This window comes from Maniola hyperantus, chromosome 18, assembly GCF_902806685.2.
Source record: "Maniola hyperantus chromosome 18, iAphHyp1.2, whole genome shotgun sequence".
NCBI classification, from domain to species: Eukaryota; Metazoa; Arthropoda; class Insecta; order Lepidoptera; family Nymphalidae; genus Maniola; species Maniola hyperantus.
The window spans coordinates 8718251-8731289 of NC_048553.1; the positions used below are offsets into that span (position 1 = coordinate 8718251).

The 13039-nt window shown below is 38.9% G+C and overlaps 1 protein-coding gene across 4 annotated transcripts in view; it reads right to left on the reverse strand.

Moving 5' to 3' along the window:
* Nucleotides 1-13039, reverse strand: part of dsx (transcription factor doublesex) — a 439846-nt gene that overhangs the window by 334977 nt on the left and 91830 nt on the right. The window lies entirely within an intron of this gene.

Genomic DNA, 13039 nt, shown 5'->3' on the forward strand with positions numbered 1-13039 from the left:
TGAAAATCCCGTGGGAACTCTTTTATTTTCCAGGATAAAAAGTAGCCTATGTCACTCTGCAGGTCTTTATCTATACCCATGCAAAAAATCACGTCAATCCGTTGCACCGTTGCGAGTTGCGACGTGATTGAAGGACAAACCAACAAACCAATAAACCAACAAACAAACACACTTTCGCATTTATAATAAGGGTGCTGATTGTAAGCATAATTAATAATGAAGAGATAAATCGATAACTAGCTTAGATATATGATATATAACAGTAAATAATAGAATAATCGGGGCGGGTTGTTACATTTACAATTTACATGGAGGAGCACGTATGCATGAACTAAGAACTTTAAAAAATATTGCCAAAGTTTTAAGCAACTGCATGGCTACGAAATTCTACCTTAGAGTGAAGCTACACGATGCGTTACGTTAGCGGTGCCGCTGCGTCATCCTACATAGAAATCGCTGTACCATGCCACATGATGCGGACGTTGTGCGGCGCCGCACCGCACAAGTAACTGCCTTGGGACCAGAGAGCGGGTTACGGTTAAAGAAGAACTTTATTCTCACTAAGAATTAAATTCACTTACATGAGAAATTTAACAAATAAACAGTAGGTATCTTATGCACACATCACTGCGATTTTATACAAAACAAAGTGGGTAGAAATAAAATTATCGCAAAGTAAGCGAGACGGTCGAGTGCGCTATACAGGCAAAACACGGATTACTAGAGACTAGAAACGGCTTGGCACTTCAGGGTAAGTACAGTAGTATAATAGTAATAATATCTGTACCTGGTTGGTGCGTTGCAACGCCATACTGTAATAGCCTAGTGGTTAGGACGTCCGCCTTCTTATCGGGGGTTCGGTCGGGGGTTCGATGCCGGGCACGCACCTCTAACTTTTCGGAGTTATGTGCGTTTTAAGTAATTAAATATCACTTGCCTTAACGGTGAAGGAAAACATCGTGAGGAAACCTGCATGCCTGAGAGTTCTCCATAATGTTCTCAGAGGTGTGTGAAGTCTACCAATCCGCACATGGCCAGCGTGGTAGACTATGGCCAAACCCATCTCACTCTGAGAGGAGACCCGTGCTCTGTAGTGAGCCCGGCGATGGGTTGATCATGATTCATGACGATGATGAACGCCATACTTTTGCCAGAGCGGCAACGTAGTGCCCTTGTGGCACCTAATACTTAATCCACAGCAGTGCGGCGCCGCAGCGCACCGTAAACGCATCTAGGCGTATAGGCGGTATGTATGGGGGGCCTCCCACTGCTAAACATGCAGGAAGAAGCAGCCACCAGGCAAGCAATACGCACCACCACCACGCAGCACCACACAAATCCCAAACACAATCCACGCACGTTTCGCCCCGACACCGGAACATCCTCAGGAGATGTAGACCTTACAATGCACAATTGCAAAGCTTTTGGTTCATTGTATATCATGGACTTCCGCAAAGTAACGCCTGCTTCTATACAATGTTGCAGTTTATTGTCCTACTCGCTACTCTACTGAACGAATGCGAATAATACCTACAATAGGATCAATGGGATTATCTGCAGTATTACAGCCATTACTACGCAGTTCTCGTATTTTTCTCTTTTAAATCATGCTATGACTACGATCCCGGTCGGAACGTTCTGAATCAAACGTAGTGTTATTATTATAACTAGCTTCTGCCTGCAACTACGTCCGCATGGACTACACCAATTTCAGACCCATATTTTATACCATTAGGGATTAAATCTTCAAAAAAAAAAACTTTTTTAGCGGATGTCTACGTCATAATCTCTTTCTCTCCGGTCGTTTCTTCATTGCTGAAGATTGTGGTCCTGGCAAACTGCCCTCGAATGGCTTATCTGTTTCCATCGGCTTCTGTTGGTGGCCATTTTTACAATGTGATGAAATCCACACCGGCTGGACTCCTTTAGCTGGTCAGACCACCTAGTTGGTGAGCGGCCTCTCGGTCTTTTGCCCTCAGTGTTGCCCGTCACTATGAGCTATTCTAAGCTGTCGTCCCCCCGCCGTATGATGTGGCCGAAATATGAGAGCAATCGTTGGTAACATATGGAGGAGAGTCGAGCAGTGATTCCGAGTTGCGAAAGGATAGACACGTTTGTGCGCTTGGCAGTCCACGGAATCCGTAGCATCCGCCTCCAGCACCACATTTCAAACGCGTCTATTCTTTGCCTTTCTCTTGCTTTGATAGTCCATGTCTCTACTCCATACATAAAAATTGGGAAGATTAAGGCACGAACGAGACGGGTCTTAGTTTTGAGTGATATGCCTCTGTTATATGTCATAATATCTATCTGCATGCCAAATTTCAGCCCGATCCGTCCAGTAGTTTGAGCTGTGCATTGATAGATCATTCTGTCACTCGGTCAGTCAGTCAGTCAGACAGACAGAAGTAAAATGAGCTCTTTTTAACGTCTGAGCAAAGTCAAGGTGTATATCGATCGCAGCCTGAGTACATTTTAGTTTAACTTTGAGTTATGACTTACTTAAACATCGAAAACAGTCATGTATCACTAAATAAAAAAATAAAGCGACCCAGCTAACTCCATTACAATAATTATATTATTTAAAAGTGCGATATGATGAAAATTACAGACTAGGCGCAAATTTTAATGCCCAAGCCGCAGGCGAGAGTATTAAATAAAAATTCAGAGGAAGGGTTTTTCTTGTTAACCTAATAATTACCACTATAGTCTATAGGTAAAGAGGTTTGTTAGCCTTTTTCACTAATTCAGTTACAATTATCTTCTAGCTGTTACCCACGACTTCATCCATGTGGATTTGTATAGTCCACGCGGATGAAGTCGCGGGCTAGTTCATCAATAAAATTGTATTATCGATTATTAACTAGGAACTATTGAATTACTATAAAAGCAAACACCTAATCAACCCCACAAAGGATTTCTTTATATTACGCAGACGAGTGACGACATAGCGGCGGTGTTACCAGTTAATATAGCTAATATGCTAACATTTTCTGTTACGGAACCCTACATAAGAATCAGTCTGTCACTTATCGTCGGCATTATGTTGAGTCGAGTCGACGTCGGCGAGGCGTGTCAAGGTCGTTAACTCTCGACTACAATGTTGCAGTTTCTTGTCCCACTGAACGACGACGATTTTGATCAATACGATCAGACGTAAGGTATTCGGGTGGTCTAGATTTTTGCCGTCGTATCACATTAAGATTATAAAGGCGAACGTTTGTGTGTGTGTGTATGTTTGTAACTTTTTCACGCAAAAATTACTGGATGGATGGACGAAAAGTAAAATAATTGTAATGTTACATGGTATAAGTACGCGACAAATTGAGATGGTAATCGAGGAGGAAACGCAACGCACACCCGCACAGCCCCCTCACTAACCCGGTGCGGGCGCACGCGGGTGACGTGCGGGTTTGCGGGGTGGCCCCCCGCCTCATCCCCGATTGTTATCTCAACCTGTCGCGTATAGGTGGACTATAAGTACCAAGTGCCTACTTATAATGTCGTTCATTTCAATGAACTCGCGGTCAAACGCTCAAGAATGGCTACCCTGTTTTCATTAAAAATATATCAATTAAAAACCAGTAGTTTTTACTGTAGACCTTTTTAGGGTTCCGTAGTAAACAAGGAACCCTTATAGTTTCGCCATGTCCGTCCGTCTGTCCGTCCGTCCGTCCGTCTTTGGTTAATCTCAGAGACTATTAGTGCTAGTCTAGTAATACAAAAACTCAGGCATGCCTGCTTACAGCTAAACGGAGTCCTTTCACCTTGACTCCCACTTTCCGAGGTGTCTCCGTTCCTATCACCGATCATATTGATCTCCTAGGTCTCGACATTTCAGCCAATATCAACTTCGGAAGGTCTATCGAAGCTAAAGCCAAGACTGCTGCCAAAAAACTTGGTATTCTCAATAAGGTCAAGCAGTACTTCACGTCGCACCAACTGGTAACCTTATATCAGGCCCAGGTCCGGTCGTGCATGGAGTACTGCAGTCATCTCTTCGATGGCTCTGCTAAATACCAACTAGCCGCTTTAGACGCCGTTGATCGTCGAGCCAGGAGACTTATAGGTGAAGATTCACCACTTTTGGGGAAGCTTCTGAGTCTTGATCACCGTCGAGAAGTTGCCTCACTTGCCGGCCTATCGGTGTTCTACAGGATATATTTCGGAGAGTGTGCCCAGGAGCTGTTCGATCTTGTCCCTCCCTCACCTTTCTACCACCGTACCGCAAGACACCGGGCCGAGTTTCCACCCCTATGTCGTCAACATTCCATCTTCGCGTACGAAACGCTTTGCGTCATCATTCCTTATACGCATGGCTAGGGTCTGGAATACTCTTCCTAGATCAGTGTTTCCTGTCAATTATAATCCGGGTATCTTTAAAACAAGTGTGAATAGGCACCTTCTAGGCAAACACGTCCCATCTTAGGCCACATCGTCACTTCCCATCAGGTGTGATCGTGGTCAAGCATGCGCCTATAACGAATAAATAAAAAAAAGTCTGCAATTTGGCATGGGTATTAATATTATTCACGCCGACAAAGTGGTGAAATAAGATTGTGATAATATTTTTTTTAGGGTAGCTCCCCTACATGTAAAGTGGGGATGATTTTTTTTCTCGTCTACCCAATAGTGTGGGGTATCGTTGAATAGATTTTTTAAAAATACTATGGGTGTGGGAACATCGATGATGAAATGATCATTTCTCTTTTCGATCTAATTGATCTAGTTGATCTAATCTAAGAAAGTGCTAATTTTTATTAGAGTCAAGTGTCCCCCCCCCCCCTCTCTATCAGCCAAATGGTAGTATATAGGAACGCGAAAAAATTTGCAGCAGTAGTATATATAATCAATTTTAAAGGAAAACTATCATGGCTAAGTAGGGTTCACAGGTTAAGGAGTTACCTATATCTGTTTTTCGAGGTTAATTGTGACTACGGAACCATACACTGCGCGTGGCCCGCCACGCACTTGCCCGGTTTTTTTATAACTTACGCGTTGTAATTTTTCAATAGTAGGGTTATTAATTGTTCTAACAATGTTGGCGGTTATGAGCCTTCAAGAAGCCGATAAATTTAATACATATCTAGATGTGGCTACCTATATTTTATAGTTTGTTTGTAAATAGTGTGTAGTAAATTCTGAATCTACCTGTTTAATTTAAATGTTTTACGATATTCAAGTGACATTTAGAATACGTTAATTATATTTTTCTTTACAGAAATTACGGAAAAAAAACATCACCAACATTTCAAAATCATAAAAATATTTGTTCGGCCTTTCTGAAAAATAATTAAATTTAATTTGTAATTCAACATACGGTTTTGGGTCAACGTTCTACACCAAATACCAAAACTTCAGGTTTGTAAGTCATTTCGTCTACGAGCTAGGGACCTGTAGCACGCGGACAGACAGACACAGCAGAGTCACAGCAATAGGTCCTCCATCATCCTTTGGGCACGGAACTCTAAAAATTGTTTATGCCAAATTTGATTATGTAAAAAAAGGCCTAAAGTTTCCTAAGAATCCAGTTTCCATGAATCTCCTAAGGTTTTGGATTTCCCCATATGGTCCCACCTTAAAAAAACGCTTTGTTCTTCTGTTTTTCTTTGTGTTAAAAAAACGCACATACTGTATAGGGTCCTTTGGTTGTAAAAATCGATGCTTTATTCAGATTTTTATCAATTTTTGCAATCAATTCTACTAAGTGGAAAAGGCCTAAAGTTTCCTATGAATCCAGTTTCCACGAATCTCCTATGGCTTGGATTTCCCCATACGATCCCAGGTAAAAAAAACGCTTTATTCTTTGTGTTAATAAACGCACACACTGTATAGGGTTCTTTGGTTGTAAAAATCGATGCTTTATTCAGATTTTTATCAATTTTTGCAATCAATTCGACTAAGTGGTGGCTTACGCAAGCGGAGAGAGGCAGGTAGGTACATTCGATGAGACAGCACGCAGCGAAACCTGTAAAGGTTTTTGTTATGGATGTCACTGAACAAGTTCCACATTTTATTGGCGTGCTATCAAGGCCGCTTACAATGTTGCAGATCGATAAGCAACGCGATCCCTTTTGCTACAGAGTATACTCAATGACTGTCTGCCAAAGTACCAGACCAATTGGTCAGGAAATATTTTTGTGTAAATTGTATTCTTTGTGTTAAATCTAGTGATGGATTGTATTTTGTGAAATTATGAAGAAAGTTTATCTGCCTAAGTTTTGAAACAGGCCTCAAACTTCTGATATTTGAAACGCCAGATTATTTGTATAGCAGAGCACTATTCCTATATTTCGATAGCTAAACCTGGCAGTTGACACTGATCCATCTAACTAAAGCATAGAACTTGATTATATTTAAGAATAACCATATTATTATGAAAATGTATTATAACTAAGTTAATTTTTTTTTAACTTTTTTTAGAGCAAATTTCCATGTATTCCTATAACAGTGCACTGAAGACATAGTGGTGGCCAAGTATAATTACGTAAAAAAGTTTTTTTCACTTTTTATCATAACTTTTTTAACCAATATGCATCACTATCCATGCCGTCAAGCGACTTAGCGTTCCGGTACAATGCCGCATAGAAACCGATTAAGGGTAGGCACGGGTTTAATGAATTTTCCATACCCCTTCCAAGTTAGCCCGCTTCCATCTTAGACTTCATCATCACTTACCACCAGGTGGAATCGCGCTCAAGGGCTAACAACCCTTACAACAAGAGTAGCAACCCTAATTTCTCATTAAGGAACTGCAATACACGTGTATAATTGTGATTAGAATCGATATCAAGGTCGCACTACAATGTTGCAGCTTGTTGGCACTCGCAACTCACTATTCGCAGTGATATAATGAGTCAAACACTTATAACTCTGCGTGACACGGAACGCGAATCTCTGAAGCGGTTACACGCATTTGCAATACTAAAAATTTCCATTTAATTTATTTAAAAAAACCATAATATTTATTTATTCCCGCGACGTCCGAGGATATAGATTTTTTAAAGATTAAAGCTTTTTTTATAAAGAATATTAGGCAAGTTCATCATGATGACTAATATTCCTCTTTCCCCTCCAACTAAGCTTGTGCAAGGAGAAGGTACGACAATAGGGCAACGGGTGGGATTTGAACTGGCAACATTAACTTTGGATTCAGGTGGCACAAAACCGTGGCGTATGGGAGTCCCTACAAGAGACCTATACCCAGCTGTGGACGTCTATCGGTTGACAATGGTGATGAAAGATTAGATGGTAGGTATATCTCAAAATCCTCGATTAGTGGAATTTTACTTATTGTAAGATTACTGTTGATCTGAATTATTAGAAATGATTTATGATCAATACAATTGATATTTGACTCATACGATGTCATTCAATCTGCAACAGGGATGCCTTTATGAAAAAAATCGTATAAATACGGTTGCTAACTAACTCTCTAGTGGTTCCTACAGCCTCTTACACCCCCGATCGTAATGAGCTCCCCGATAAAAGACTGCCTAAGTACGTCCTTGACGACCCAACCACCATTATTATCATGAACGACAACGCACCATATCTTGTAGGGCAACACACATATTCAACCGCATTACAGCGTCTTCGCCGGCGAAAGGTGTGTGAAGCCTATCAATCCACCCTTGGGCAACTTAGTGGACTATGGCTAAACCCTTCTCATTCTGAGAGGAGACCCGTACTTAATCAATAAGCCTGCATTGGGTTGAGATGAAGAATGAAATGATGTACAAAAAATATTCACAGCTACTTTTGCTGAAGCCGAGAACAAGCTCTATATAATGTAATATGTATAAGGCCATTAAGCTTAAAAAATAACATGCCTTGGAATGTCAACAGAGGAGTAGGCATCTACCTGCCTACTGACCTAACTTTCCTCGTGTGCATTCAGTAGGCCAACAAACGGCAACAATGTGTAGTCACCTTGACACTGCATCTCATCACGAATTATGCAATCGGGCCAGACAGGGGGCAGATTACGTAATTCCGTGCACTTATCACTACTTCCATATACCTTCCTACTAATATTATAAATGCAAAGGTTTTTTTTTATCCCATTCCAAGCCCTTGACTGTGATCTCACCTGGTAGTAAGTAATGATGCCCTAAGATTTTCATTATTTAAACCTATTAACCTAAATGTAGATTTTCACGTCTCTAACTTCAAAAACAAAGAACTTTCATACAACCATCGACCCCCTTTCACACCCTTAGGGGGGGGAATTTTTCAAAACTCTTCTTTCTTAATTTTTTAGCTGACACCTACGTCCTAGAAAGAACCTACCGTCCAAATTTCAAGTTTGTAGGCTTTATAGTTCCTGAGATTTTGTGATTATTCAGTCAGTCAGTCTGTGAGTGAGTGGTATTTCTCTTTTATACATATAGATTAATTTATTTATTATCAGAAAACACCTGGCCACACGAGTACTACGAATATCTATAATAAAACTAGCTTATGCTCGCGACTTCGTCCGCGTGGACTACATAAATTTCAAACCCTTATTTCACCCCCTTAGGGTTGAATTTTCATACGTCATAATAGTTATCTGCATGCCAAATTTCAGCCCGATCCGTACAGTAGTTTGAGCTGTACGTTGATAGATCAGTCAGGCAATCAGTCACCTTTTCCTTTCCAATGTATAAAATTTATATTAAACTAGCTGCCCCGGCGAACTTCGTACCGCCCAACAATTCAAATTTTTTAAATTTTTCTCTCCGTAAGAACCATCCTCGTACTTCAAGGAATATTATAAAAAAAGAATTAGCGAAATCGGTTCAGCTGTTTTCGAGATTTGAGATCAGCAACACATTTAGCGATCCATTTTTTATATAGAGATAAATAATTTTGCGACTAAATTACATACAAACCTACATTTGAGTTGAAGATAATTTAAGCAACAAAATAATGACACCTATTTTTCCACGGCACGAAACCCTCGGTGCGTGAGCCTGACCCGCACTTGTCCGGTTTTTAATTATTTAATTAAATAATTATAAATACTGGTCCGCATACCTAGTGTGAAAACCCCGATTGTTTTTCCCCGACATACTTCCCAGCCTAAGACTACACCAAAAGCAGATTTGGAGCCTTATATAGGCCAATTAATAAAGCATCCAGTAAATTTTAACATAAAGTTTTATCGGTTCTGACATTGCTTAATGAGCGTTAAAGAACATAGCTTGCAAATCGCAAAAAAACTGGTTTGCCGGTATCGATCACATAATATTGGATCAACATTTTAATTCACAGGATCGAGATAAGAAGATAAAAAAAAGATTCCGACGAATTAAGCACCTGCTCCTTTTTTGAAGTCGGTTAAAAATATGCTGTCTGGTTAAAATCTACTGTTTACTAAGCTATAACACTGATCGCGACCAATTTACTCTTATCCGTTGAGGAGTTCCATTATCTATCTTCGAAGATGTTCATCAGATCTTCACCAAATTTAAATGGGACCACCTTTGAAGTATACCCTTTCAAACAAAAAAATAATTTTCAAAATCGGTCCAGGCGTCTTCGATTAATTGGGGAACATATTATATATTAAAAAAAAGATACCGACGAATTGAGAACCACCTCCTTTTTTAAAGTCGGTTAAAAAGGACGGCGCTGTGTTAGTGGTTAAATTGTACTGTACCCGAAGTACGTAGTCTATCGTAAAACTGTGGTCTGGCTGATATCAATAGAGCGCACTAAGACTTATGATTGTCTTTATGAATAAATACAGCTAACCTAACACCTAGAAACGTTACCAAATCGTTGACTTACCGATATCTGATCGGACAGTAAAAAAAACACTTTTTTACCATGGCGCCTTTAAGATTTTCATACTAACACGAAATAAGAAAAAAATAGTAACGTGTCACGAATTTCAACGTCCAGCCTGCGGGATGCTGCTACCACCTGGTAATTAAATACGTGTACCTTACCGATCGTCATGCAATCGAACACCACGTCCGTTTGAAGAGAAAACCAAATAAGCGGCATTTTTGCGAACTATGTCTGCACATTCTTAAAGCGCAAAGAAAGTAACGCTTTTCACGTTATTTTTTTCTTTTTAACCGACTTCAAAAAAAGGAGGAGGTTTTTTTTTTTTTTTATGTATGTTCCCCGATTACTCGAAAACGCCTGGACCGATTTTGAAAATTCTTTTTTTGTTTGAAAGGGTATACTTCAAAGTTGGTCCCATTTCAATTTGGTGAAGATCTGATGAACATCTTCGAAGATAGATACTGGAACTCCTCAACGGATAAGAGTAAATTGCTCGCGATCAGTGTAATAGCTTAGTAAACAGTAGATTTTTAACCAGTCATAGCATAATTCCATGGGGCCACTACAAATTGTGAAATAAAAAATTTTTACAAAAAAAATAAAAACCGACTTCGTTACACAAACACTAAAAATTGAAAAATAATTTAATTTATTACCGATTATATTATGTATACAAGAGTTAATATAGTTCCATAATAATATTTTTTGGGGTCGGTGCCAATGAGGTGCCATTGTGGACTCCCATAAAAATATGAAGTCTAGACGATTCGCGCAGCTAAAGCTAATTGGCACCGGCACCAAAAAGTATTATTATGGAACTATATTAACTCTTGTATACATAATATAATCGGTAATAAATTAAATTATTTTTCAATTTTTAGTGTTTGTGTAACGAAGTCGGTTTTTATTTTTTTTGTAAAAAAATTTATAACCCCAAGAAAACAACAATCTTGCAATAATGCGTAATACTTAATCGTATAATATAACATATCATGGGTTTTATAAAACTGCCCCTCCAAGTTAGCCCGTTTCTATCTTAGGCTGCATCATCACTTACCACCAAGTAAAATGGCAGTCAAACAGTAACTTTTTTATTCCATCACAGGAATAAAAAATATATATAAAGTTATCGACATTTCATAAGTTTTCAAAAAACCATTAACAGCCGTATAGTGCACGGGAGGTTAAATGACCGGCCGAACGGTCAAATAGCTGCCTAGATTCATCATACGGTTATGAATATGAGCGCGCGCGCTTGCGCCAATTTGGCATAAAATGATAAATCGAGGACTGGCGCGGTATTTAACCGATGCCAGTCATTTAAAAGGAGTTTATTTCTAGTGCGCTCCAAACCCACGTATAATCCGCGACAGGTTGAGATGGCAATCGGGATATGAGGCGGGGGGGAGGGACGCCCCGCACACCCGCACGTCACTTGGTTAGCGCAGAGGCTTTGTGGGGTGTGCGGGGCGTTCCCTCCCCGATTACCATTTCAACCTGTCGCGTATACTTATAGATTAGCTATTTGAATACTAACCAATCAAACTATATGAAATTTTGTAAATATTATGTTCTAGGAACTAATTTTTAAATGTTAAAAGTTTAAAAGTTAAACGGACTCAAGGATTTTCATAGATTTTTTTAAACCCATGCAACTTTAAAACTAATTGCTATTTCGGGAATCTACCAAAACACAAAATATATTAGTAGGTATTTTAACGTGCTTAAAAAATTTCACTGAGTTTGATTGGTTAAGTAATATTCAAAGAACCAAATTAACTTCTCTTAAAACTGCAGGTGCATTTCTACTATCATAAAATATCTCCTTTGTTTTTATTTCTACCTTCTACTCAGACGATGGATATCAAAAAAGCAATAGTGTCTCTATTTAAGGGAGACCCTGAGGTCCAACGCGTAACAGAAACGAAATGAAGATTTTTGTATCTAGTTGGGTAGTTGGACAGAGAAGGCGGTGGCGCTGTGGCGGTGTTATTAATTAAAGGTTTATTTGTTCATTAATGCTATCAAAGAGATGAGGGTCCATAAATAATAAAAGTAAATGCTAGATATTGCAAAGCGCATTTTATTTTCACCACCCCTTGTAGGCTACCTTACCTATATGGGCAGATAAAGGCAAAAGATTAGATATCATAACAATGTCTCATACATTCCTGAATTGTGGTGTCATTTTTGGAACTAACATTGAAGGAATATAAAATACCTATAATTCATACTAATATAATAAATGCCAAAGTGTATCGGTCTGTTTGTTTGTCTGCTAGCCTTTTACGGCCCATCCGTTCAACTGATTTTGACGAAATTTACAGTACAGAGATACTTTTTATCCCGGGAAATCAAAGAGTTCTTACGGGATTCTTAAAAACCCAAATCCACGCCAATGAAGTCGCGGACATCATCTAGTAATCCATATTACACAGCGAAAAAAGCTTTTGTGAAATTAAATCATTTATTTATTTTAATTAAGTCACCTCCAAATATTTTCGGTGGCAGCTTGGTAGCAACGGATATGTATCGTTTTAGAAAAACTAATTATATAACGCTTTAGATTCAACTTGCTTCGAACGAGTTTCTCACAAGTTTTTGTATAGAGCCGAGCGCGGTGGTGAGTGCCACAAACCCTGATAGTGTCTTTTAATTTATAATTTTTGATGATTAAAAAACATTTTTGAATCGAAACTTTACGGTTTATTATTTCAACAAATTAAGACCCAATTTAACCACGCATTTAATCCCGGTTTAGTTAAACATTTGTAATTTATCCCTTTTTGGCAGATGACATACGGCATTTTCATAGATACAAAGAATGTTAACTAAACTTGGTGAAATTAGGCATAAGTAGATATCTAAGAAGAGTGTAATAGAAAAAAAATAACTAAGAAAATAAACATGGATTTAACTTAAAATAATTTGTAAATATTTATTTATTTCCAACTTAAAACATTATAATAATTTTTCAACCTAAACATGTAAAAGGAAAAGCTAACTGAGTGAATGACTGATCTATCAAAACATAGCTTAAACTACTGGACGGATCGGGCTGGGCATGCAGATAGCAATCATGACCAAAACTCTTCAAAACTCACTTCGCTTCTAATTTTTTTTTAATTATATGTATAGGCATGCACTTGACTGCAACCCAGCCAAATAGTAAGGATGATGCAGCCTAAGTCGGAGCACGCCTACCTAGAAGATGCTTATTCACTCTTTCTCTCAATTCAAGAAATGTTAGCTCAATGCT